Here is a 22836-nt window from a genome sequence, read left to right as displayed (position 1 = left end):
TTTTGTGTTTGTGCATGACAACCTGTCCCACACAAGCAGATTTTAGTTGCATTGATCCGCCTTGTTATGTCGACCGGCATAAATAGAAGCTCCGCATATATTTAGCGCAGGAATGGTCACGCCGTGCGCAGAGGTTTGCCGGCAGTGGAAGCTGCCAAATTGACTAGAATGGAAACAGAAAGAGTCCGCCGCCATGGCGGCCTCTTAGGCTATTATGCATCCATTGAAAATCCGGGGTTAGAGTACCTATCTGATTGATTGGTTACACAAGTGCAAAAGTACTGGTACCTATAAATATTGCGGCATCTGTCCATCCATCCATCCATTTTCCACCACTTGTCCCTTTCGCACAGGTTAAAAAACTGGTCAAACCATCAGATTTAAGCAAAGTGCTTGAGTCAGATTTCAATGAAAGGAAAGTTGAAGACTCACATTTCACCCAAGAGGATTTGCACTTCATTGCAATAATCGAAGAAATGGTGAATATGCAAAAAAAAAAAAGGATTTTGTTACCTTTGACATTTAAAGAGGATAAAGTTTACCGAAAAACAAGATCTGTGCGAAACACCAACCGTTTTCAAGAATGAGCTAGAAAAGCGAATTGGGACAATGTGTACAGTGAAAATGATGCAGATGAAGCATATCATACATTTTTAAACACTTTTTGATGCTGTATGAGAAACATTATCTATGGAAACAACTAAGTAGGAAGCAAAAAAAAGAACAATCAACCATGGATAACAAACTGATTGAGAAATACTTGTAATGTGAACATTATATAGAACATTTACAACACAAAGATCTACAGAGGCAGACAATAAGTAAAAACATAAAAACATGCTAACTAGCATACTACAAACATGTTGGAAATAATATTAGTAATTTATTAGACAGGAACAACAATTTATTGAGAGCACCACGGGGCATTAAAAATGGCAAGAGGAATGACACAACATAAAAAATGACAATTTGAAAGAAGTAATTGAAAGCTTCAATAAGTACTTTGTAAATATTGGACCAAAACTGGAGAAAAAGGATCCAGACCCAGTGTCAGTTCAGGACTTGAATGACACCATAGACAGAAATCCCAACTCAATGTTCTTCACAGACACGATAGAAGAGGAAATAATTAATATCATTAAAACATGTAAATCCAAGACCTCAAATATTGTAATGGAATTGATATGGAAACGATAAAAGAGGTACCGTATTTCCTTGAATTGGCGCCGGGAATATAGTATTCGCCTGCCTAGAATTACAGCCGGGTCAAAGTCGTTTCGCAAAATAATTAGCGCATGCTTGGCACTTCCGCCGGGTCAAATATGAGTCATTAAATGACTCCCGCCTCCAGGTGGTAGAGGGCGCTAGTGATCCTTCTTGCGACTACCAGTACTGCAGGAGACAGGTACTGCAGAAGAAGACAACAAGCAGCAAGCATGCAGCAATTGTTTGCTTGCACTTTTAACATGGAGGATTACATATCTAAAATAAAACCGTTTTCTAAACTGGACTTTCAATCGAAGCAGGAGGTAATAATTAAAGGAATATCTCCAGAGACTTTTAAAATAGAAGAAAGATGAGAAAGACTGCCTTTGATCAGAAGCAGCTGCACATGGACCCATCTACAAGTAAAGGTAAGATCATAATAACGTTTTTTTTATTAAATGTGTTTTTAATGATAAGGTATGCGCCGGAGTGAGAAGAGGTTTTAAAATAATTAGAGCATGCTTGCTCATTCCGCATGGTTTTGGTAACCGCAGGAGTGAGAAGAGGTTTTAAATTAATTAGCGCCCCTGCGGCTATTCAAGGAAATACGGTAGTTGAAGAGATCTCAGAACCTCAACATATATCAGCAACCTATCATTTCAAACAGGTAAATTCCCAAACAAATTGAAAATAGCAAAAGTTGCACCGATTTATAAGACTGGAGACAAACACCAGTTTACAAACTATATACCCGTTTCCTTACTTCCACTATTTTCTAAAATCATCAAACAACTCATTAACAACAGATTGGACAAATTCAATAAACAAAGTGGATCACAGAGCCAACATTTCAACATCAATGGCATTAATCAAAATAAAGGTACAGATTATCAATGCAATATGTGGTAAACAGTGTGCTGCTGCAGTATTTATGAATCTAACAAAAGCATTTCACAGAATTAATCATGATATTTTAATTAACAAATTTGAACGGTATGGCATCAGAGGGTTGGTATTGAACTGGGTCAGAAGCTACTTAACCAACAGGAAGCAAACACACGTCTACAACACTAAATGTATCCTACGACATATCCCAGGGATCAATATTCCGACCAAAATTGTTCATTCTCGATATAAACAACATTTGTTTACAAAGTTAGTGTTATTTGAAAATGACACGACTGTGTTTTGTTCAGGAGATTATACACAGAAGCGCATCTATATAATAACAGAAGAAATTAACAAATTAAGAGATACTTCGACAAAAACAGGCCATCTCTGAATCTTAGTAAAACTAAAATAATGCTACTTAGTAACAGTAGAAGAGAAAGTCAAACACAAATAGACGGAGTAGACCTTGACAGAGTAAAAGAAAATGCATTCTTTCCAGGTGTAATAATACTGTACATGATGAAATTAACTGGAAAGCTCATATAAGAAATATGTAACATAATATGGCAAGAAACACACCAATAATGAATAAAGCTAAATATGAATCCGAAAAAAAAATAACTTCATATTCTCTACTGCTTGCTAGTGTTACCATATTTGAGTTATTGTGTAGAAATATGGGGAAATAACTATAGAAATATGCTTCATTCACAGACCATGTTAGGAAAAGGTCAGTTAAAATAATACATAATTGTGGTTAACAAGAACACTCAAACCCTTTATTTCAATCAAAAATATTGAAATTCAATGATTTGGTCAATTTACAGCTAAAATTATGCACACAGCAAATTATGAGCTGCAACCCAAGAATGTACAACAATTCTTCTCAACAAAAGAGGAGAAATATAACCTTGGAGAGAACTGTAATTTAAAACATGTGTATGAGCAACACTTAAAACCTTTAGTTTATCCCCATCCATCCATTTTCTATCGTGAGTCCATCTCTGGGTCGCGGGGGTGGGGGGATACTGGAGCCTATCCCAGCTGCACTCGGGAGGAAAGGCGACGGATGTATTTTTTAATGCATTATTTTTTATTTATAAATCTTTATTGTCATTGTACATTGTACAACAAAATTGCAAGCAAACTAATTTAGTGCAAATTCATAATGACACATAAAAAACATAAGAACATGGTACTCAGATAAATAGATGAAAATACATAAAATACATAATTAATGCATTCTAACTCGTAAATACGCGTAAATAAAAATCCTCTTACAGCGGAGCCAATGAGAGGTCCTCTATTCCGCCCATAAAACCCAATAATAAAACATTACAAAAAACGGCAGTGTAGAGGTTGCCCTCCCGTGGGTTCCCCTGTCCACGACAGATCCTCTGGTAAACCCGGTAGTCAGATTTGACAATTGTTTTATTTCCTCACACGCCACGACAGCACACTCTTCTGCAACTTTTCAGTCTCTGTTTTTAGTCTTTTTCTCGGCGTGTTTCTCTCTCGCTCCAACTCCAACCAACGTGTCTCGGCCCAGCTGCCGCTAATAAGCATGGCAGGTGATTGGATGATCAGTCCCAGCTGGGTAATCCAATCACCTGCCAGCTGTGCTCCGAGGCCGGTCCTTACACACCCCGCTCCGCGGCAGGCCCGCAGGCCACGCCCCCCTCCACAGCCAGCAATACTCCATTTACATGTCATGACTTGAATATTAACCAAGTATTAGTGATATTGTTATTTAAAATGCTAACAGAGACAAACTATTTATAGCGGCGCCGTGATCATTAGAGTGTGTGCCTATATTGACATAATTGAGTGGTAAGCTTTTTCCTCGCTTCCTTTGCTTGTGAAAGTGTATTGTAGATCACAAACCATGCCTCATGGATAGTAGAAAGACAAGGATGTAATCCGACATGTTGGTACACTTTGACAACCAATTTAGAACCGGGATATGGCAAGAAAGACACAAAAAGACACTTGGTTCCACACCCCTTTTCTTTGCAAGGATTATGAGTCATGTTTCATCTAAAATGGGAACATAACAAGAGTCTATTAGTCAACATCTTAATGATAGCAGAACTTGTACGGTAATTGATATTGTATTATGTTTATTGGCTCTCATGAAGTCTGCAATGAGTAGAAATCAGTGATGTAGTCGGAAAAAAACGACCGTTGTGATGCGTTTTTTAAATTAATGTGCCGCGTATGCTTAAAATGAGCAAAATACGTAAATATTAAATGTTATTATAGATGTGCCCGTTTCTACATTACATATATACTTACATCCTGTATAAAACACCTTAATGGAGGTGTTTGGATGTTTTTAGGGGCTTTCATAGGCAGACTAAAGTGAATTCCATAGGCTCCACTGTAAGCATGTATTTAATATTCAGAATGCATTAAAAAAAAGAAAACATATGTCTTCTTATTTTACATAAGGAATTGTGAATGATAGGTACATTTCCCCAAAAATTGCATTTCCTTTTAATGAAAATGAGATAATGTTATTCATTTCACTGTGTGCATTACAACTTAATGACAAGTAACTATTAATGTATTCACTGTATTTTTGGAGAACTTTTTTATTTATGATGTAAATTGTGTACAAATTGATAACAGGAAGTGAATTTGTTTTGCTATGGAATGTAGGATTAAATAAACTCTGCTTTTTCCTACTCCTTTTCAAACATGTTAAAAAGAGAAACCGGAAATGTTGATGTATCGTGTTGTAATTGTATGCATGTTCCTAAATAACTATAAACCACTATAAAATCACTAAAATATAAGGAAAATCTGTACATTTTCATTTCCAAACTGACACCTGCATCAGAATAAATCTGATCCTTAGTCTGTAGTCAAAAATTAGTTCACACCTAGGAGAGCTGTTGCAGCAGGTGGATTGACATGAATAATGGATCCAACACAAGAGATGTCAATTGAAACAAAGGAGATCCTTATCAAACTCCTTCAAGAAGATAAGTCATCATGCGATATTGCAAAAGATGTTGATTGTTCATAGTCAGCTGTGTCTACAATCTGGACCAAGTACAGCCAACATGGGAAGGTTGTACAAGGCAAGCATTCTGGTAGACCAAGGAAAACATCAAAATGTCAAGATAGAAAACTTAAAGCAATCTTAAAAACAGAAAATGCACCAAAAAACACATGAAGTAGAAATTGGCGGAAACTGTAGTCACCGTCTGTGACCGAACTGTAAGAAACCGCCCAAAGGAAATAGGATTTACATACACAAAAGCTACATGAAAGCCATCATTAACATCTACAAAGAAAAAACAAGGTTACAATGGGCTCAGGATGACTGGATGAAAGTTATATTCAGTGATGAATCGCAAATCTGCAATGGGCAAGGTGATGATGCTGGAACCTTTGTTTGGTGCAGTTCAAATGAGATTTATGAAGACGTCTGCCTGAAGAAAACATGCACATTTCCACAGTCATTGATGATATGGGCCTGCATGTCAGATAATGGCACTGGGGAGATGGTTGTTGTTACATATGCAATACTTGCACATGGGTCACACACAACCAAACACACGCACACACAACCACACACATTCACACACGACCACACCCACACACACGCACACACGTTGCTTTTATAGACAGTGACGACCAATTAAGCTAATAAGATCAAAACAATAAGTGCTATACAGTGGTAGCAAAACTACAAAATTGCATAATTGATTAGTGGCTGTGTTGCGGGTGATCTCTTAAGAGCTACAAAGATTAAGACTGAGTACACATTAAATACGGCTGTCACTATGGAGATACTCATTTACCTCCACATTCATGGCATCAAGTGCTCCAACCTGTAGGGTTTTGTTAGGTTGTTGAACATGCAAAACAAAAATATAATATGTACATGCGCGATCTCCACAACGGAACGCCGAAGGTGCAACATAACACCATAAAAAAAAGGTCAAGAGACACCAAAATGAATCAATTTAATTTGTTTTAATTTGCCCCTTGAAGGGGAACTGCACTTTTTTTTGGAATTTTGCCTATTGTTTACAATCATTATGAGAGACAAGAACACACGTCTATATTTTTATTAGGATTTTAAAGGTGATAAAAACGCTTGGAAGATGCGGCTAGATGCCCAAAGCCCTCTAAAACAACTTCACAATCCTCTATCAACGTTTTGTATACACACTGCAAGTCTAAAAATAATGTGGTAACAGACACGTCCGTAACAATATGTAATATGTTCAATATTTACAGTATTTTGATCATTTTAATCAATTCTGACTTCATTGATTTCCGTTTCCATAGCAGTGCACGTCTGACTTCTGGCACCAATGTGTTCCTACTTCCGGATGCAAATGCTTGTGTGTGTTTGAATCATTGCAGACTTGGTAACAAACAGCTGAGATTACTTTTTTGGACAAATGGGGATTCACAAATTTATCAGAGGATGAAATGCTGCTTCTAGAAGTGAGCCCGAAGAAGAGGGTGAAACCTTGGAGCAGACGGAAGCCGACGGTGTGAGGTGAAAGCCACTCGAAGCTGCAAATGTGGAATTTGGAGACAAGCTATTTTCAATATAAATGATGTGCTTACCCCAAATAAACCAGAAGAAATGTCCCTGGCCAGCTGTACCAAAGAGACAACTGTCCATTTGAGTGAGTCACAATTTATATTGATCATGACACACGCAGCACGTCTAATGTGGGCTAATAATTTACAGATGCTGGAATATGATTGTTAATGTTTTTCAGTCAGTACAGATTGGTGTGGTATCGCAGTGTTGTGCATTACAAACTCAAATGATTTTCGTGTTGACGTAGAAGCTAGCTCATCTATTGCTGAAGTCAGCTTTTACGGCTAATACCGTAGCACGCCAATGTGTTACTATGATAGAAAAAGGGTTCCTCAGCGTTTGCTCTTATAATAATAATGTTGCTACAGCTTGGTTATTATACAGGTTAAGGGATATAAATGAAGTATAGTTCCCATTAGCTGCATTGCTAGCTACCTAGAACGAGCTGATTTTTATATATTAGAATGCAAAAAAAACAAAAAACTTTTGTCTTTTTGTCTCTCATAATGATTGTGAGCATATGCAAAACTCAAAAAAAAAAAAAGTGCAGTTCGCCTTTATGTAATCCAGCAGTAATAAACTTTTAAAATGATATTGCTCCATACACAATATGTCTCACTTTTTTAAAAATTTCTGATTGTCCAAATATGTTGACACGCACACGGGAGGAGAACTCTCTCTCCATCGTCTGTCTTTGCAGCATGATCCACTCCTTTCTTACAGCCGTTTGTGCATAACTGTGCCAGTTTGCATGTAGATTCCAAATGTAAATAAAATATAGACACAAAACAGTTTCAGATAGGATAAATAACATTGTGAGTGCTAAATGGTTATATTTTCATCTCCTCCTCCTAGTATTGTGGGCGTTCTAATACGGTAATCATCTTATACTCTGCATATACAAAAGTGCATGAAGACACACACCTTAGATCAGGGGTCTCAAACACGCGGCCCGCGGGCCAATTGTGGCCCGGGAGACGTTATTTTGCGGCCCCCACCTTAATATGAAAGTTTAATGTTAGTGCGGCCCGCGAGTTTTAAATGAATGGCGCTTGACAGCGTTGTGTGCGGAGCTGAAGAAATCTACCAATCACGTTGTAGCATGAGGCTCTCGACAATATCGAGGGCGTGCCGTGATGGCACTGTCATCAGTGTCCTCTAGAATCTGTCACCGCATCATCTTTTTCTCCATACTAACAGCGTGCCAGCCCAGACACATGTTGTATGAGGCTTCTAGAGACACACGCAGGTTATTGCAAGACTTACTTGAGGAACAGCCATACATTTCACACTGAGGGTGGTCATATTTTATTTTATTTATATTTTAACACTGTTACAAATATGCGCCACACTGTGAACCCACACCAAACAAGAATGACAAACACATTTCGGGAGAACATCCGCACCTAAACACAACATAAACACAACAGAACAAATACCCAGAATCCTTTGCAGCCCTGACTCTTCCGGGCTACAAAAACACCCCCGCTACCCCTAACCCCGCCCAACTCAACCCCCCCCATCTCCCGAATTCGGAGGTCTCAAGGTTGGCAAGTATGCATTGATGTCACTTGCGTAATGCAAGCAGAGAAACATTTTGCCGCTTTTCTATGACACACGCTCTTCCTTCCTCCCTCCCTGCCTCCCTCCCTCGCCCGCCTGCTCGCTCCCGCCCCCGTTGTAAACAGTCCGGGCGGGGAAGACGAGCACTCCGCCGAAGGAGCGAGCGACAATACAAAAGTGTGGTGCACTGGACCCCAGCGCTGATACAGACGTGGTGATGTTAACCCGTTCGGGGCTAATTGTGCTACCGTAACTGTAAACTCCACCCCCCACCCTCCTCCCGTTGGCTCCAGACAGAGACGATTTTTGATGCAATATTTCTTTCACAGGGGCACCCCGACGTGTCTTATTTCATTTCATTTCATTTTTATTTATCTCCTTCATTGATGTGCATCTTTGATCGATAGACAATTATACCTCAATTTTTAAATTATACATTTACACACCAATGCCTGAGAAGGAGCAGGATGAAGAAAAATCTTATATTTTTCTGCCCCCTTCAACATAGTACGTAGTCTTACTTAATGATATCATATAAACAAACAATTACATCCAAATATAACGAAAACAAACAAAAAAACACAAGAAGTGCAAAACTTCATGATGTACAAAAAGAACAAAAAAAACAAAATAAGTAGTATACACCTCACAGGATGATACAAAACAAATACAAAACTAGGCAAAAAATAAGTAAAATAATAAATATAAAGCAAAATGTAAACAGTTATGGCTGTCCATATGATCTTATTGTTCTGTCCTTATATATTTTTTCAATTGGAATATATTTTTACAATCTTTTATCTCTTGTAAAGAGAATTCCATAGTTTAACCCCCACCACTGATATACACATTTGTTTTAAAGTTGTCCTTGAATACTGATGTTTGAAATGACCTTTTCTTCTATGCTCTTCATTCTCAGAAGTGATGACAAACATTTTTTGTAAATTTGCTGGTAATGTTTTACTTTTAGCCTTAAACATGACACATAATGTCTGTAACTTTACTAGCTCCTGTAGTTTCAATAAACCAGAATTAATAAATAATATGTCAGTGTGTTTTAAGTAATCTACTTTATGAATAATCCTTATAGCTCTTTTCTGTAGTTGATACAGAGAAAGTTGCGTTGCACAAGGAATACAATTTGAAACGTCATTATACAACTAGACATGCTGAGGAGTATGCAAAATACTAGGGGAGTGAACCGGGTTGCAAATTTTAAAACCAGTCTACTGAGGCAACAAGATTTCGTCAAGAATTGAAATGACCTTTTCTTCTATGCTCTTCATTCTCAGAAGTGATGACAAACATTTTTTGTAAATTTGCTGGTAATGTTTTACTTTTAGCCTTAAACATGACACATAATGTCTGTAACTTTACTAGCTCCTGTAGTTTCAATAAACCAGAATTAATAAATAATATGTTAGTGTGTTTTAAGTAATCTACTTTATGAATAATCCTTATAGCTCTTTTCTGTAGTTGATACAGAGAAAGTTGCGTTGCACAAGGAATACAATTTGAAACGTCATTATACAACTAGACATGCTGAGGAGTATGCAAAATACTAGGGGAGTGAACCGGGTTGCAAATTTTAAAACCAGTCTACTGAGGCAACAAGATTTCGTCAAGAAAGCAAGCGAAAAGAGCGATGCAGCAGTCAAAGCTAGCTACATGGTGAGTGAGATGGTTGCTAGGGCGGGAAAGCCATTCAAAGGAGGTGAATTCATTAAAAAGTGCATGTTAGATTTTTTTTAAGAAATCTTTTCTTGCGGCCCAGCCTCACCCAGTTTCTGCATCCAGTGGCCCCCAGGTAAATTGAGTTTGAGACCCCTGCCTTAGATGGACTGTGGTCTCCATTTTGCTCATTTAAAGTAGCAGTAGAGTGGAAAAACAAGTTGACTTTATATACTTATTTGTGTTTTTTTGTATTCATTAAACCATATCCAATTGTATTTACAATCCGCAAAGTATGTGAAAATACCATATAAAACAGTGGTCCCCAAACTACGGCCCGCGGGCCGGATCCGGCCCGCCAGCGTACAAAATCAGGCCTGCGGGAAGTCCCAAGTATAAAAAATAAAACATTTTAAAAAAAATTTAAAATGTTTCTGTCTTTTCTTATCCACATTGTACCGCTTGCTACTCACAGTGTCTCCTAGCCGCTCAGGCAAATCATATTGTCTAAAAATGCATTTTCTCATCGATTACGTGACATCATCCCGCGCGCGGAAAGTGCGCTATATATATCTAATATATATATATATATATATATATATATATATATATATATATATATTAATATATATATATATATATATATATATATATATATATATATATATATATATATATATATATATATATATATATATATATATATATATATTAATATATATATATATATATATATATATATATATATATATAGATATAGATATATATATATATATAGATATATATATATATATATATTGTTTAATATTGTCAAATTGTTTTAACCCAATGCGGCCCCCGAGTCAAAAAGTTTGGGGACCACTGATCTAAAATGTCACAAAATGCCACAAATTCAGACGTTTTGAATAATCCGCTCTAAATATCTTTGGCAATTTCTGTAGATTCTACATCACTGGAGTAACACTTATGCACTCTGACCATATTATCAGACCAGTCACTGGAAATACGCAAAGTTTTGAAAAAATATTTGCTGTTTATCATTCATAATCCTTATGTGAGTCAAGAACACACATGCTTGGCTTTTTTTATGGATTCAAAATTGTAAGTAAATAGCCAACAATTGAGTCAACAGATCAAGGAACCTCTGTTGCACTCATTATACTCTCTCTAAAAGTTCCAAAAATACTCAATTTACATGTCGGGACCTGAAAATTAACCAAATATGAGTGATACTGTTATTATAAGTGCCAACGCAGACTGACTATTTTAGTGGTGCATTGATTGCATTGAGCTAATCACACTATAAGCTGGCGGCTGCTTCTGCTTTGTCTTACACTTGCCAAAAGTACATTTTAGATTATAATTCATGCATCTCTCACCTGTTAGTAGACAGATGTGGCCATGGACCAACACACTGGTGTCACACCCCTGATGTGGCAAAAAAGACACACAAAGACTGCTAGTTGCAGCAATTTTTTAAACCTTTTGTGAGAATTGCGATTGAATCTTCATCCAAACGTAATTATGTGAGCGTACCGTCGGTCGACATCCCAGCGAGAGTGAAAATGTTACAGTAAGTGTTTGTTTTATTATGGTTAAATATGATTATTTTGTATGTTTAGCACCTAGCAATGCTGCGGATGCTAGTGTCACAATAAAGCTGCATCCAGGTAGCAGTCGGCTTTCTAAAATTTATTGCTCATCCTCTTTGTGTTCAGGCTCAAAAAAATAAGGTCCTGTATCATATTTTTTCCCAAAGTAATCGATGTTGGCTCTCACAAAGTGTGCTTGATTAGCATTGTTGATGTGGAAGGGATCTTTGGTTCCTAATGCTATGTCATGCGATCACATGACTGGCTTCCTTATTATCTTTCAAAATGGCTCGAGAATATTAAAGATTAAAGATTAAAGTACCAATGATTGTCACACACACACTAGATGTGGTGAAATTTGTCCTCTGCATTTGTCCCATCCCCTTGGGGAGCAGTGGGCAGCAGCGGCGCCGCGCCCGGGAATCATTTTTGGTGATTTAACCCCCAACTCCAACCCTTTGTTGCTGAGTGCCAAGCAGGGAGGTTATGGGTCCCATTTTTATAGTCTTTGGTATGACTCGTCCGTGAGATTGATACTATTTTAGTCTTATCTATTTATTTGCAAACTTTGGAAGTTTTGGAAGAACTTTTGGAAGTCCTTTAGTGTCATTAATCAGATATATATCATATATATATATATGATATATACAGTATATATATATATATATGAACTTCAATAGGGACGGCGTGTCGCGGTTGAAAGTGGCTGTGCCAGCAACCTGAGGGTTCCTGGTTCGATCCCCAGCTTCTACCAACCTAGTCACGTCCGTTGTGTCCTTGAGCAAGACACTTCACCCTTGCTCCTGATGGGTCATGGTTAGGGCCTTGCATGGCAGCTCCCGCCATAAGTGTGTGAATGTGTGTGTGAATGGGTGAATGTGGAAATAGTGTCAAAGCGCTTTGAATACCTTGAAGGTAGAAAAGCGCTATACAAGTATAACCCATTTACCAATATAGAGGCTACTTGTTTTTCCCCTCGACTGGTATTACAAGAGATGCGTGCAATGTCAATTTTGCACATATTCTTTATACACACAAATCTTTACTAACATAACCGCCGATAAAAGAGCGGGAACAATAATGTATTGACTATTCTTTTTTTCATCTGTGTTGTTCTTTTGCATTGACAAGAACTCTGGAATGTTAAGGAGAATTAGGAGGATGAAGTAAAAAAGATCACATAGGCTTGATGCCAAAGTGAAAAATGAAAGAGGTTCATAATGAGGAAATATTGACATCAAGCAATTCCCAGTTTTGTTGCAGGGCTAGCAATGTTTTATCCACAGTGTCCAATTTGGCCGCAGTATCCAAATTGTCCACCTGGTGTGATTTAAGACCTCCAAGGCAAATTTGACACACTATCAAATGTCTGTCTCAGCAGTTTTAGCTTTGGGCCCACAGTTGAAATCATGACCTCTGTTTCCCTGCAACAACCAATATACTCTTAATAATGAAGTTGACTAACAGAGCTCTCAGGTTTCACAGCCTGATGAGATGATTTCCATTTTACATGATTTTTCGATACAACACAAATGCATTTGTAGATAATACACTGTCACATGTATTAATCTGCTACTTTCTAAAGTCAGTCATCATTCCATTGCCTTACTGCCTTTACCTTAATGTATGATGTTGGCTATAAAATCAAATTGGAAAATGAATTTGAAATGAAAACAGACAGACAATCTTTGAGAAAATAAAGTATGTATTTACTTTACATTCAATAACTGGAGATGTTTCTATATGCTCCGAACTCAAGCCAAGCTACATGATTTCAAGTGGTGGTATTTATGGTCTTGCATTCAAGCACATTATTGTTACTGTGTGTGTCAGGGATGAATAACGTTTTCCATATCTTTAAAGATGAAATGTTACGGCCAAACACATGTTCTATTGTGCGATATCAAAGTGTGTGTGCATGCCCATATAGTGGTTTAAGGTCCGTTACGTGATATCAAAGTTAGACAACTAGAATAGACTGCTTTATTGTCATCAAACATGAGAAAAGGTTATCATTGGCCACAGTGTCAAGCAGAGAAGCTCTTCTGAAACACGCATGCACGCACACACAGCTATACTAGTGCCAGAACATTCATCAGTCAACCTCCAGCCCCAGGCCTGTAGGCCTCGAGCCAGGCACTCGAGTAGTAGCCAGGCTGTCATTCTGCTGGGCCACAGGCCAAACTTCCATCAGCTTTGATGTGAGTTGGATACCAAAATGGCAGTAGAGGGAGGCCCCTCAGTGCAGGAGTACCAGAGCACCAGGGAGCTACCATTGAGCAGCCTTGACCAGGTACACGCACACACACATACTTATAATATATAACAGCAACAATAACAGACACATTCCAAAGATATTAGAATCCCATTCCATATGCTTTGTTATATGACATTTTAAATATGGTGAGATGGAGTTACTTGTTTTAGTTTGAGCTTTATAAATACCTTCCTAATTAGGATTGAGATACTCATTTGTATTGCTTTAAATGCTGAGCTGTTATTTGTCAAATTTTCATTATGTTGAAGAGTAAAACATTGCATTTTATGGAACCTGCAGTTTGATTACATAGATGTGACATAGCGCCAAAGCGACTGTTGGATTCAAACAACAATGGCAGCACAGAGTAAGGAGTCGTGTGCTGACATTGATTCTGCTATTGCAACTGTTTTGCGACATCGATCAATTATTAATTATTTAAAAGATGAACAGAGAACAGTTTTGAAGGCATTTATTGGTGGCAAGGATGTTTTGGCTCTTCTTCCGACCGGGATTGGATTTCCCAGCGCCCCTCTCATCAGCGTCACGGGTTGATTTTGATGTGAGTGGTTGAAGTAGCACGTCATTCAAGATAATGGACAAGTAGTTTATCCAATCACATACCATTTTTTTTTTTTTTACAAGGCCCCGCCTTCTGAAATACATCTCCTATTGAGAACTCCCAGATCAATGTGTGGAGCTCAGCAAACTACAAGGATCTGGCGAGAGTCAGGTTAGAATTTTGTCTAGTTTTACAGAATTTGGCCACTTGGAGGTCTCTTAGAATTAGGGGTGTCCTCATACAACACTTACAATACGATACCGATATTTTAGCCTTACATATTGGCCGATACCAATATTAATGTGATACAACATCAGCACAAATCATACACACTTTTATTTCTTAGTTTTTTAGTCAGTGCCCCTGCAAGTTTTAACAAGTCAATTTTAGGACTAAAAACGTACAGAGACATGAAAATAAATATAAAACGTAAACGTTGCGTGAAGCGAACAAGACTGCCAGGCAGAGTATGGCGCGAGGCAGGAATATATAGCTCTCTGAGTAGTGACCAGGAGCAGGTGAGCATCCTGACCACTAATCAGAGGCATGTGAAGAAAATCATCACCCATGGCAACTAAGAAAACTAACAAGGATGCTTAAACAGAAATAGACAACAACTAAGTATATACCAAATTAAACATGACATGACCCAGGCAACGGATCATGACAATATCATTTGGTACAATGTATATATATATATATATATATATATATATATATATATATATATATATATATATATATATATATATATATATATATATATATAAAACCTATTTTGTTTGTACAATAAGCTGTGAGTTCCTGTTTCACTGTTGTACTTTCCTTAAAACTGTAAACCAGGATAGTCCATAACAATGACAATTACCTTATTACAGTGCAGCATTAATATTTCCAGCTCTTTGTGATGTTCTTATCTTTACTAAATAATGATGGCACACTGTTGTCATCTTATGCACTATGTCTGTCTACATATTCAACCAGCAATTAGTGTTCAAAAACATGATGTAACGCAGGTGGCTTTGATGGAATCACTCCAGCAGCCTGGTCTGCTTGTGGTATAGCACCCAGGTCTTGCAGCCGTGCAATAGGGTAGAGATCACTACTGCCCGGTAAACCTGGATCTTTTTGAAAGGCGGAATGAGTGGTTCTGCTAAACTCTCTTGTGCAGGCGTCCAAATGTACTGCTGGCCCGGGCGAATTTGTTGTCAAGGTCTTTGCTGACGGTTGCATTGTTGGAGATGACGCTGGCTAGGTATGTGAAGTGCTTCACCGTGTTCAGGCTGCTCCCCTCAATGTTGATATGGTGTCGGCTGTAGGCTCCTCTAGGGGGCGGCTGGTATATCACCTCTGTCTTCCTCAGGCCGATGGTTATACCAAAGGCCATGGCAGCCTTGGCAAAACGGTCGACAATGTATTGCAGGGCATCCTGGGTGTGGGCGCGAAGGGCACAGTTGTCTGCAAACAGCAGCTCGATGCTCATCTTCTCCATGGTCTTGGTGCGGGCAAGCAGACGGCGCAGATTGAAGACGCTGCCGTCCGTTCTGAAGCGGATGAAGATGCCGTCCGCCAGGTCTTCCCTCCCCTTCCTCAGCATCATGCTGAAGAAGATGGAGAAGAGAGTTGGCGCGAGGACACATCCCTGCTTTACACCGTTCGCAATGGGGAAGCTGTCCGAAAAGGCGCCATTGTGCTTGACCTGGCCCACCTGACCTTCATGCAGCTGACGGAGAACGGTGAGGAACTTTGGAGGGCAGCCCAGACGCTCAAGTATCTTCCATAGACCCTCCCTGCTCACTGTATCAAAGGCCTTGTTCAGATCGATAAAAAATGCGAATAGGCCCATGTTTTGCTCTCGGCTCTTCTCCTGGATCTGATGAAGAACAAAAATCATGTCTGTTGTCCCCCTGTTGGCCCGGAAGCCACACTGACTCTGGTGCGTTCTCCTCGGCGATGGTGGGAATCAGCCTGTTTAGATCTTGCCTGCTATAGAGAGGAGGGTGATGCCACGGTAGTTAGAGCAGTCTGATTTTTCTCCTTTGTTCTTGTAGAGACAGACTATGATGGCATCTCGGAAATCCTGAGGCACTGAGCCTTGCTCCCAGCACTTGGTGAAGAGGTAATGGAGACAGACTGTAACCTTTTCGCTGCTGTGCCGGTAAACCTCTGGTGGTATGCCGTCGATTCCTGGGCACTTTCCCGGATTCATCTGTTGGACCGTCTTCTTCACCTCCTTTATCGTCGGCAGATTGTCAAGCTCTGTCTTCACTTCTGCTTGGGAGATCTTAAGCAAAGAAAGACTCTTGCACTTACCGCTCGTCGCTGAAGAGGCCGCTAAAGTGCTCGGACCAGTGGTGCATTATGGCACTCTTGTCCGTCAGAAGGGTTGCGCCGTCTGAAGAATGAAGGGGGTCTGGATCTGGTGAGAGGGTCTGTACACAGCCTTGAAAGCCTCATAGAAGGAGCGTGTGTCACCAAGGTCAGCATACATCTGTGTTTTCTAGGCAAGATCTGTCCACCAGTCATTCTTCACTGTGTGTAGTCTGTTCTGCAAAGTGTTGCAAGCAGTTCTGTACGTAGTCCTCAATCTGTTGTTGTCATGGTTTGACAGAAGGCGTTGATGGCAGTTGCGTTTCTTCTCGAGTAACTACCGGATTTCAGTGTCTGATTCATCAAACCAGTTTTTGTGTTTTCTGGTTGAGAAACATACTGCTAGAAATACTACTTCCTGTTCCTCACTTGAAAGTGTACAGTGTGGGAAATCGGTACGTACAGTAGCGTCCATACAGGTAATTCTGACACAAATGCATGTACTCCATTTTTAACACCCTACCAAAATGTTTAGCTCTCTGCTATGCGTCTTTTTCAGAAAAAAAATAAAGTCAAACTGCACAACATTGCTTCTACTCCTAGTTACTAGCACACATATGTTGTTGTGATCATGTGGGCACTGCATCTTGCCTGTGGTTGCTGCTAGATAGAATTGTTGGAGCGGAGCCTGGAATGGACTGCTTATATTGGAAGCTAATTGTTTAAAAATGTTTTGTTGAAATCAGACAGATATTTGATACCAATATTAAATCGTCACACACCCCCTTAAAATAGTAAGTAAACTTTTCAAAGATTAGATTCGAAAGAGTGTGATTCGACTATCAACCTCACAGTCGAATCAATAAACATTGAACCTCTGTCCTCTCGCCATGTGAGTGGAGTACCTAAGACACCCCCCCCCCCCCCCCGTGAACACCTTGTACACCATGTACATAGGACCATCGTGATACGCCGCCACTTGTTGAAGAAGTAGCCTACCATTCCTCCGCACGATTCGGGCCAAATTGGACACAGCGCCGCTGGGATGCGATGCCACATCAGCGGTGTAGCTTCCATCAGTTCTTTCACTGCTCCCCTATGGCAACAGTAAAGATTGTTACTTATTTTACCTATTCTAGATAGTCAAGTTTTACCGTTTTTTTGCCGCAACAACAAAGCCGAAGCTGACCCCAGAGGGACCGATCTGATGATCTTTAACAAATTACGTTAAAGTTAAAGTGCCAATGATTGTCACACACACACCAGGTGTGATGAAATTATTCTCTGCATTTGACCCATCACCCTTGATCACCCCCTGGGAGGTGAGGGGAGCAGTGGGCAGCAGCGTTATAGTCTTTGGTATGACTTGGCCGGGGTTTGAACTCACGACCTACAGATCTCAGGGCGGACACACTAACCACTAGGCCACTGAGATCTCTACTGTGTTATGTCTATTTATTTGTAGGGATCCATAATAGCTGTGCTCTTAAAAAGACGTTGACTATGAGCAAAAACCTTTTCAGAATGGAAAGAACCACATTTGACCTTAAAAGTCCTTAGTCGTAGACAGCCCTAGTGCCAACAGTAAAGCAGACAGTCCCACTCATAATGTGGAGCTGCAGGCAGTAGTGCTAAGAAAGCTCTCATAGTCTTCCTTGAACTCTCTACCATTGATTTAAACTTCAGATTGTGCAACATGTACCACTAACAGTTCTAGTCGACGGGTAGCAGCATTCATGTTTCAAAAACAACAAACTTGTGTCGATTGACAATAGTTGGGTATTTTTCTAATGAGATTTAAATTATAAAGAGTATTAATCTGAAACATATGTTTGCTAACCATTTCTTGGCCTTGATATTGTTAGGGTAGGAAATGAGTTCACCAAAGTACCGGACCAAATTATCAGCTCATATTTCTCGCTGCTTTATTCCATGGTCTGGACTTTGGTCTTTGTCAATATCACTTTCCCCCAATCTTTCGGCCTGTGTTTGATATTTGAAGAAACACTTGCAGAGACTATTTTTTGGTTGCATGTTAAAATAGTTTAGTAGCACAAACAATCAACAGAAAGAAGGGAGCTCCCGCCCTGAATCACCTAAAAGAAGGCGAACCACTATATATTCCATATTACAGGATTCTTTTACAAGATTTTTGCAGGGTCTGTCGGATTTAGTGAGACATTACCTTTGTATCTTCCCATTTTTCCATCTGTAGCATATAGACTTATCAAGCACCAAGCCTTAATGTACAACCTCTATTTAGACACCTTATTTCATTAATTGATTTTTTTCTTACATTATTATCAAGTTCTAACTAATCCAGATGTCAGTCATTTGGCAAAAAGACAGCCAACACTGATGGAAAATAAAATAGAAAAATATCCTGTGGTCTCTTTTTTTTTCTCTCTCAAAGTATTTGAGTGTATATGTGCCCTTTTCTATGTACCCAAACACTTGCTGTGCGACCTCTATTGGGGAACGGAAATCCCTAATAATAACACTGGCATTGACAAAGTTTTCTATTCCACTACTGCATGACTACACCGCCATTATGCCTTTCGGAAATAACTGGGCCCATTTGCTATGTTTGTTTTCATCACTATAAAATGGGGCTAGACTGAGAGGAAGAGTTCATTTTTCACGCTGCTTGATGTTTGAGTCTGTTTTAATCAATTGGCCATGTTTTCTTTTGGATTCAACCACTTTAAAGCAACATTACGTAATATGTTTTGCCACTGCAACCCCGGATCACCCATCCTAATGTTAGCTTTAGCATTAGTGCAAATGTTTCTGTTGAGAGTTGGAATGTGGTGCTCTTACAAACTTTTCTGCACACTAAATCTATCATACCACATTTATTTCCAGGGTCATAACACATGTTTTGTTAGTGATTAGTACATATATTTGTCGGTTTAACTTTTATTTGTCACGATCGGTCGGCTTTGCTGGAGTAGGATCCCAACGCAGAGAAGAAATAATAAGAATAATAACAAAAAGAGCACTCAAAAGGAGTGAGGAAAAATAACTAAGGATGCACACAAAAGGTGTGAAAAAACAGATAATGCACATACAAGGTGTTCAGAGGAAACAGTTAACACTACACGGCAGCGCCGGTGTAGAGCCACAGAAAACGAGAAGCCTGAGTGAAGCAGAGGAGATGAACATGACTGGAAGGGTGAACCATCAGAATTCTACTGGCACTAAGTGGATGGCTTGGACAGCTGGAGGCACTACAACAAAAAACAGACATGCAGAAGAAGAGCTGCCAGATCATGACACTAATGTCCTACTTGTAGCGTTGCATTTGGTATTGGCAATTCAAAAAAGGTTTTCTTCAACTTCATGTAATGAGCAAATTATTAGTCATGTGCGATGCCACTGATTTTCTTTCCGGTCCAGTACCGGGTAAAATTCAGGATAGTATAGGCAATACCAAACTGATACCAATACTGCTGTGTTTTTATCGCTGTTTTATAATACTTAGTGTGTCACGGCGCAAGCACAAGCCGCTGCGCATTCATCAATGAGTCCTGTGGAGTGCAACTCGGGACACGCCCACCGCCGCTCATCTCCTGCACGCGTCACTCAGGCGGCAGCAAGCACCTGCAATCAATCAGCACTCAGCACACCTGTCGTTGATGATCTTTCTGGGCATCTTAAGCCTGTGCAGACCTGCGTTCTGGGCCAGAACGTAATCCTCTGTTCGAGTACCGTAAGCAATCATCGAGCTCTATGCAATCGTGCTCTCTCTTTGTTTGTTCTCCACCGTCGTGTCTTCCTTGTCGTTCTTCAGTCTGCCTTCGTTCCACGTGACGAGGTGTGCGTCTCGTCTCCCCTGTGTTTTTCCCCTCGGGTTCTCTGGCTGCCACTTGGATCTCGACCTCCCGCTTGGACATGGACCTTCAACGCCTCCGTATACCCCCAAATACTTCCTGCTTGTCTCACGGTTCTATGAGCCTGCCCTGCCCCTTTTGGACTTGCCTCTCGCTCAACACAGCAGTTAATTCCTACACATAGTCACACACATATACACCCTTTTGGCTCAGTCACACTCCATACCCTAGTTTACTATATTATTGGTTGTTTATATATATGTTATTAACACTGATACCACAAGCGCGTTACTTAGTAACGCCTTACTCTAATATGACGTCTTTTTTCATTAACGACAAATCTAATGCATCTAATGCGTTACTATTTCCAAACCAGTATTTAGATTAAAGTTTATTGAATCCGAGTCACTGTGTGTTACTATTTTTTTTTGTAATTTTTTCTTGGAAAAAGATATTATGTTTCTTCTTGCGGTCTTGGAAAGTGACGTCACGTAAGTGACAAGTAATGTTTTCAGCATGAGGATAACACACGTGTGTGACACCAAAGTAAACAACAATGGAGGGTGGAGAGAGAAGCGCATTTTCAAGTTGGAAATACAGTCAATATTTCAAGTTTCCGTCCGTTAAAGACAGCAATATAAAGGTTCGCTGTACACTCTGTCCTGGAGACAAAATATTATCCACCTTCAAAAACACAACTTCAAATTTGAAAAAACATTTGGAGTCACGGCACGGTGCAATCAAACTAACAGTGAAAATCCCACCAGGTGTTGCAAAGGAGAGAGCTGTGACTGATACAGCAGGCCCCCCACCACCCAAACAACAGAAGCTGGACTTTCGTGCAAAAGCGTTAAGTCGGGGGGGGGTTATAGAAGTTGGTCGGGCAGTATGTTGTCGAGGAAATGCTGCCTTTGCTCTGGTTTCGTGCCATAATAAACAAGATCCCCGCTACGATCAACGCGGACTTGCCTCACAGAACATCCTTTTCGTCTTACCTAAAGATGGAGTATGCACAGATGGAGAGCAACCTGAAAGTCGCACTGAATGAGTAATAGACTTTCTGACAAGAGGTTTGAGAGGCTTTTGTTAATGAGGTACAACCATTGGTTTACTCACCCCACCCCACTGTTCGACTCATAACTTGATTATAACTTGATTTTTAATTTTTTAAATTTTTTTAGACCAGTTGATCTGCCGTTTTCTTTTCTCCTTTGCCTCCTCGCCGGGTTATTCCGGTTCCGGTGACCACGGATGAGATGCTGGCTGTCCAGAGTTGGGACCCGGGGTGGACCGCTCGCCTGTGCATCGGTTGGGGACGTCTCTGCGCTACTGACCTGTCTCCGCTCGAGATGGTCTCCTGCTGGCCCCACTATGGACTGGACTCTCACTGTTATGTGGATCCGCTAGGGACTGTACTTAGAGGGGGGGTTACCCACACATGCGGTCCCCTCCAAGGTTTCTCATAGTCATTCACATCGACGTCCCTTGTGTGGGCTCTGTGCCGAGGATGTCGTTGTGGCTTGTGCAGCCCTTTGAGACTTTTGTGATTTAGGGCTATATAAATAAACATTGATTGATTGATTGATAACATTAGAACAATTAGAGCTAACATGTGGTGTTATACACTGTTTTGTTTTGTAAAACCACGCCTAGCTACTCTGATGTTGTAAACAACAGGTTCAATGTTCATAAGAAAAGTTAAAAATAATGTAATAGTTACATTTGTATTTTTTTCGTTTTGCCATTGCAATATTAACAGCCAGGTAAAAAAGACTTTATTTAATTTTATTTGATAAAAAACAAAGAATTTATGTCAACTGGTATAGGTTGATTGGCACCACTAAATTGGCCCTAGTGTGTGAATGTGAGTGTGAATGTTGTCTGTCTATCTGTGTTGGCCCTGCCATGAGGTGGCGACTTGTCCAGGGTGTACCCCGCCTTCCGCCCGAATGCAGCTGAGATAGGCTCCAGCACCCCCCGCGACCCCGAAAGGGACAAGCGGTAGAAAATGGATGGATGGATTCAGTAAAGAAAAACTGACTTTTTAAAAAAAAAATTTTTTTTTTTTTTTTTTTTTAGATAAAACAAGTATTTATGTGCAGTAAAGAAATACATTAATTAATTATTTGTTTTATACTTAAAACAAGTATTTATGTTAAGTGCAGTGAAGAAAGACTGCCGTTATTTATTTTTTAATATAAAACAAATGTTTATCTTATGTGCAGTTGTTGATGTTAAATAAAGTGATTATTGGCAAACCCGCTGAATGTAACTAATAAAGTAACTTGTAATCTAACTTAGTTACTCTTAAAATCAACTAATCAGTTAAGTAACTAAGTTACTTTCTAAAGGAGTAATCAGTAGTCATTAATCAGATT

General features: G+C 39.6%; 1 long non-coding RNA gene across 1 annotated transcript in view; it reads left to right on the top strand.

Annotated features, from left to right (window-relative positions):
- Positions 1-13524: 13524 nt before the first annotated feature.
- Positions 13525-22836, top strand: part of LOC133653945 (uncharacterized) — an 82371-nt gene continuing 73059 nt past the window's right edge. Inside the window, exon 1 of the long non-coding RNA XR_009826791.1 lies at positions 13525-13789. This is a non-coding gene — a long non-coding RNA (uncharacterized LOC133653945). The remainder of the gene's footprint in view (positions 13790-22836) is intronic.

Source organism: Entelurus aequoreus, linkage group LG07 (genome assembly GCF_033978785.1).
Source record: "Entelurus aequoreus isolate RoL-2023_Sb linkage group LG07, RoL_Eaeq_v1.1, whole genome shotgun sequence".
NCBI lineage: Eukaryota > Metazoa > Chordata > Actinopteri > Syngnathiformes > Syngnathidae > Entelurus > Entelurus aequoreus.
The sequence above is the reverse complement of the archived record's forward strand: the minus strand, read 5'-3'. Positions and strand labels throughout refer to the sequence as shown.